Here is a 6,000-nt window from a genome sequence, read left to right as displayed (position 1 = left end):
GATGCCTCCAATCCCGTTCTTTTTGCCATTAGCAGCCAAGATTGTTGTTGCATGGTAGACAACATGTGGGGCGTCGAATGCCTTAAAAATCATTGGCTTTTTGCGACCTCGAAAACGGATTGCTCGTAAGAAACTGGCACGACAGGTACATACAGAATGATTTCGTGATGATGATACAGGCTTCCAGGAATGACGATGAATGGTAAATGTATCTGTTTGAGGTAAAGGCTCTGACCCGGAAACGACCGGGTCGAAATTTACAAGCGAAGATCGTTCTGCTACCTTTGACTGTGGGATATATGTACCAGTACTGTTGTTAATTTCAGAGGTGGTAGTATGGAGCAAAACAAGAAAAAATATCTACTAAACATTGGGTCTAAAATGCATACCTGAAGAGCTATGAGCATTTTCTCATTTTAATTTTACTGCCAAACACATCTCTTCTACTGCAAGCTCTTTGGTTCCCATATTTTTCGAGGAGGTACTATGGACCAAGGCAAGAAAAAAATGTCCTCTAAATAGGGGCTCCAAAGTGCACACCACAAGAGCTATCAGCAATTAATGATATTCGCTAATTTGACACGCGTCTGTTCTCCTGTACAACTGCCCATAGCTCGTGAGGTACACATTTTAGAGTGCACATCTACTGCACATTTTTTTCTTGTTTTGATCCACATTACATCCTACAAAATTATGGAAACCAAACATATTGCAGTTGAAGAGACGTGTTTCACACTACTGGAGGTTAACAAGTGCCCACAGCTCTAGGTATGCCATTTAGAGACCATATTTACGAAATATATTTTTCTTGTTTTGGTCCATACTACCACCTTAGGAAGTTGCCTACCCTACAACCTTGGTAAAAACATATAACAGCACATGTATTCCACTGTCAGAGGCATCATAACTGTTTTCGCTTATAGCCTTCGACTCGGTCGTTTCCGGACCAGAGCCCCTTACCTCAAATTGATACATCTACCCTTCTCCATCATGCTGTGGCGCGCCATTTTTCATTCGGGGTTCATGGTGCAAGTCAGTGGTTTGTTTTGAACATTTCTGGAGTGTCACCGACGTCCATTTTGTGAAGTGTAATACATACATCCCATAGAAGATTGATCTCTGCACCGCCTGGACTGAAATCACCCCTGTACCACCTCCGGCCGCTGGTTCAACTTCAACGGCCACCAGCAATGAATGGTGAACTTTTGGGAATGCTAGCTGTTCGTGTTGGTGAAACGACAGGAAGTCGTTAAACGAATACCAGCCTGAGAACTCGAGAAGAGAGCCAGTAGGCAATACGTCTCGTAAACCATTCGCAACACAGCACATTCTCTGCACTTTTATCCTGGGTTATTAACCTGACCTTCTTCGATATCAAGCGTTAATCTATAAGATGTTTATTATACGTGTTTCAGAATAGCATCACTTTCCGCTTGGTTTGAGGGCGTCAAATTGCCACTAATACTCCTTCTCGGAATTGTTTTTTACTATCTCGCTGTACACAGCAGGATAACCTAGGCCTTCACATATAAGCATCTGCGAGATAGAGAAGATAAGAAGCGCCAACAGTGAAGGCGTGTTTCAGGACAAAAGCACGCAGTATTTAGGAGCTAAGCTCAGTCACGCCGCGTAATCGTATCGTTCAACACCGCCTCTCAACCCAAGACGCTTGCTGGTTGTGGCGTACTGATCAATTACATCCTTCCGCTAATAAGAGGTAATGATTTGTCAGTTGAATTAAACGCTCATGCTACATTCTTTACTTGGTGCAAACAATTCTTATTAACGTTTTATAATTTAGACGATGAGCCTTTATAATCGTGAGTAAACGAAGAAACGCTTGACGACGAGTGTCATAGATGAAAGTAAAGAGTCAGAAGAGTAAATTTAGGTTTGTCATGCAGGCAGTTTCCAACATTATCCAGAATGAAGAGTAACACAAACACTTCCCTTTTGGCCATCGTAAGAAAAGAAAGAAATAATCGTCAGTATATCATGATCAGAGTGAATTATTGTCTCATAACTGGGCACATCTTATTTACCAAATTTGTAAATGTACAGTGAGAATTACTGTTGTACCATGGAACTCTTCAGTATGTGTGTTACATTATTATTCTACTGCACAGGGGAACAATGGTGACAGAAGGAAGCGGGGAGGGCAGGCCACAGAGAAACAAAAAATGTGATTTTGTCAGGTGTTTTTCTTTCAAGGAAATGATTTAAAAGTCGGTATTACGCTGTTTTCTTAAGGGTGTCGGAACTGGAACTTTTTTATGGATACTTACAAGTTGTCATTCGTCTTCCAAAATATTAAAAATACTCCAGCGCCCAGGACTGGCCCCCTGCTCCCTACAACGTGGCTAGTTTCAAAAATATGTAAAATTTGACTCACCATGAAACCCTGCAAATGAAGAGTTAATAATATCCTCCAAATAGTAAACACACCATACGTTGTCTTCTCTCTTTTTCGGCCTCTTTTTTCCGCCGTCACAGATAAACAAGTTATATACACTCCTGTAAATGGAAAAAAGAACACATTGACACCGGTGTGTCAGACCCACCATACTTGCTCCGGACACTGCGAGAGGGCTGTACAAGCAATGATCACACGCACGGCACAGCGGACACACCAGGAACCGCGGTGTTGGCCGTCGAATGGCGCTAGCTGCGCAGCATTTGTGCACCGCCGCCGTCAGTGTCAGCCAGTTTGCCGTGGCATACGGAGCTCCATCGCAGTCTTTAACACTGGTAACATGCCGCGACAGCGTGGACGTGAACCGTATGTGCAGTTGACGGACTTTGAGCGAGGGCGTATAGTGGGCATGCGGGAAGCCGGGTGGACGTACCGCCGAATTGCTCAACACGTGGGGCGTGAGGTCTCCACAGTACATCGATGTTGTCACCAGTGGTCGGCGGAAGGTGCACGTGCCCGTCGACCTGGGACCGGACCGCAGCGACGCACGGATGCACGCCAAGACCGTAGGATCCTACGCAGTGCCGTAGGGGACCGCACCGCCACTTCCCAGCAAATTAGGGACACTGTTGCTCCTGGGGTATCGGCGAGGACCATTCGCAACCGTCTCCATGAAGCTGGGCTACGGTCCCGCACACCGTTAGGCCGTCTTCCGCTCACGCCCCAACATCGTGCAGCCCGCCTCCAGTGGTGTCGCGACAGGCGTGAATGGAGGGACGAATGGAGACGTGTCGTCTTCAGCGATGAGAGTCGCTTCTGCCTTGGTGCCAATGATGGTCGTATGCGTGTTTGGCGCCGTGCAGGTGAACGCCACAATCAGCACTGCATACGACCGAGGCACACAGGGCCAACACCCGGCATCATGGTGTGGGGAGCGATCTCCTACACTGGCCGTACACCACTGGTGATCGTCGAGGGGACACTGAATAGTGCACGGTACATCCAAACCGTCATCGAACCCATCGTTCTACCATTCCTAGACCGGCAAGGGAACTTGCTGTTCCAACAGGACAATGCACGTCCGCATGTATCCCGTGCCACCCAACATGCTCTAGAAGGTGTAAGTCAACTACCCTGGCCAGCAAGATCTCCGGATCTGTCCCCCATTGAGCATGTTTGGGACTGGATGAAGCGTCGTCTCACGCGGTCTGCACGTCCAGCACGAACACTGGTCCAACTGAGGCGCCAGGTGGAAATGGCATGGCAAGCCGTTCCACAGGACTACATCCAGCATCTCTACGATCGTCTCCATGGGAGACTAGCAGCCTGCATTGCTCCGAAAGGTGGGTATACACTGTACTAGTGCCGACATTGTGCATGCTCTGTTGCCTGTGTCTATGTGCCTGTGTTTCTGTCAGTGTGATCATGTGATGTATCTGACCCCAGGAATGTGTCAATAAAGTTTCCCCTTCCTGGGACAATGAATTCACGGTGTTCTTATTTCAATTTCCAGGAGTGTATTATCAACACAAAATCATATAATGGCAGACCGGGGCACATAGGTCTCACTGCACGATGGCATATTGGTATTATTTCGTTCAATTGCAGTTGGAATACATCACCGACCAAGGAGACTGCTGACAACAATACCGTCAGCTTTCCACGAACGCATCAGTGCAGCTAGATTGTCGAACGAAGACTGTCACGCGTCTTACGTTTTCTTCTTAGTGACAGTAAATTTTGTTAATTCAGGATATTTTGTTCTATAAATCAAGACAACGTTCTTAGTAAACAGCGATTAAAGTTAATATATTATCGATTATGACACTTTATACGGCGGAAATGTTAAAAACGTTTTCGTAAACGAAATAAAGTAATTTTAATTTGGTGATTGGGCATAATGGCCCACTTCAACAGGGGCACGTCGGATCAGGTGGCCAACCTGCTTCGCTGTATCTTTGTAAGTACTCTTACTATCTTCAGTAGGTCCAATGTAATCAACATCTAGATCATTACCAATGCGATTCTTACTTAAGCAAATTGTCTCCTGAATTGATTTTAAACCGATAGCTCTATACGATGTTTGATTTTTTTCTTCTTCTGTTTTCTTCTAATACTTATAGCCTGTGCTCATATATTCAACTAAAACTATTGTAAAGTAAATTGGAAATTATTAGTCACGGGACAACGTAGGATAAATATTTCCAAGTATCAAATAAATGTGTATCTTCTAAATCAGTCATATTTCTATTAATCATCATCCTGGCGTTTCTTTTCTTTTTTTTTTATTTAGACAGTGCAAAATTATAGAAAGGCAACTCCCAGAGGCAATGTTTGTGCGGCAGCTACGAAGTTAATAGTGATAAAAGTGAAATAGCATTAAAGATCAGTTAGGAAAGTGAGTAAAGAGATTAACATTCCTAGAAAAACTTTAGATAAGTACTGCAACAAATTCAAAGATTTGAGCTGATCCCTAATGACATCTAGAATGTAGGTGAAACAGGAATCACTACGGTCCAAAGGCCTGACAGAATAGTCGCTCGAAGGGGATTATGTAAAATAGTACGGATAACATCTGCTGAAAGAGAGTCACTTATCACTATGGCTTTAGCTCTTATTCCAATTGGGAATAGTGCGTTTCCATTTTTCATATCCCTTAGGATTAAATTGTAGCCACATTTTATCAACTAACGTTCTTTGTGTGCAAATGTGGTGCCTAACGCTCAGGCTGGATGAGACAAACTAGCAGCTTAAAATACATGCAACATTTACACTGAAGAACAAAAGAAACTGGTACACCTGCCTAATATCGTGCAGAGCCCTCGCGAGCACGCAGACGCACCGCGACACGACATGGCATGGACTCCACTAAAGTCTGAAGTAGTGCTGGAGGAAACTGACACCATGAAATCTGCAGGGCTGTCCATATATCTGTAATAGTACGAGGGGGTGAGGATCTATTCTGAACAGCACGTTGCAAGGTATCGCAGATACGTTCAAGTGGAACTCAGGAGAATGTTCCTGGAGCAACTCTGTAGAAATTCTGGACGTGTAGGGTATCGTATTGTCCTGCTGGAATTGCTCAAGTCCGTCGGAGTGCACAATGGAAATGAATGGATGTAGGTGATCAGACAGGATGCTTACGTATGTGTCACTTGTCACAGTCGCGTCTAGACGTATCAAGGGTCCCATATCACTCGAACTGCACACGCCCCACACCATTACAGAGCAGAGCCTCCACCAGCTTGAAGAGTCCCCTGCTGACATGCTGGGTCCATAGATTCATCAGGTTGTCTCCATACCCGTACACGTCCACCCACTCGACAAAATCTGAAACGAGACTCGTCCGACCAGACAACATGTTTCCAGTCATCAACAGTCCAATGTCGGTGTTGACAGGACCATGTGAGGCGTAAAACTTCGTGTCGTGCAGTCATCAAGGGTACACGAGTGGGCTTTCGGCTTCGAAAGCCCATATCGATGATGTTTCGTTGAATGGTTCGCACGTTGACACTCGTTGATGGCCCAACATTGAAATCTACAGCAATTTACGGAAGGGTTGCACTTCTGTCTCGTCGAACGATTCT

At 45.1% G+C, this 6,000-nt stretch overlaps 1 protein-coding gene across 2 annotated transcripts in view; it reads left to right on the top strand.

Annotated features, from left to right (window-relative positions):
- Window positions 1-1,585: 1,585 nt before the first annotated feature.
- LOC126237597 (apolipoprotein D-like) overlaps window positions 1,586-6,000 on the top strand; it is a 37,906-nt gene continuing 33,491 nt past the window's right edge. The window contains exon 1 of one of the 2 annotated variants that reach the window (XM_049947736.1): window positions 1,586-1,717. The gene's annotated coding sequence lies outside the window, so the exon portion shown is untranslated. The remainder of the gene's footprint in view (window positions 1,718-6,000) is intronic. The other variant, XM_049947737.1, reaches the window with a different exon arrangement.

The sequence above is a fragment of the Schistocerca nitens genome, chromosome 1, assembly GCF_023898315.1.
Source record: "Schistocerca nitens isolate TAMUIC-IGC-003100 chromosome 1, iqSchNite1.1, whole genome shotgun sequence".
In the NCBI taxonomy this organism is placed as follows: Eukaryota; Metazoa; Arthropoda; class Insecta; order Orthoptera; family Acrididae; genus Schistocerca; species Schistocerca nitens.
Note: the sequence above shows the minus strand (reverse complement) of the source record. Positions and strands in the feature narration are given on the sequence as shown.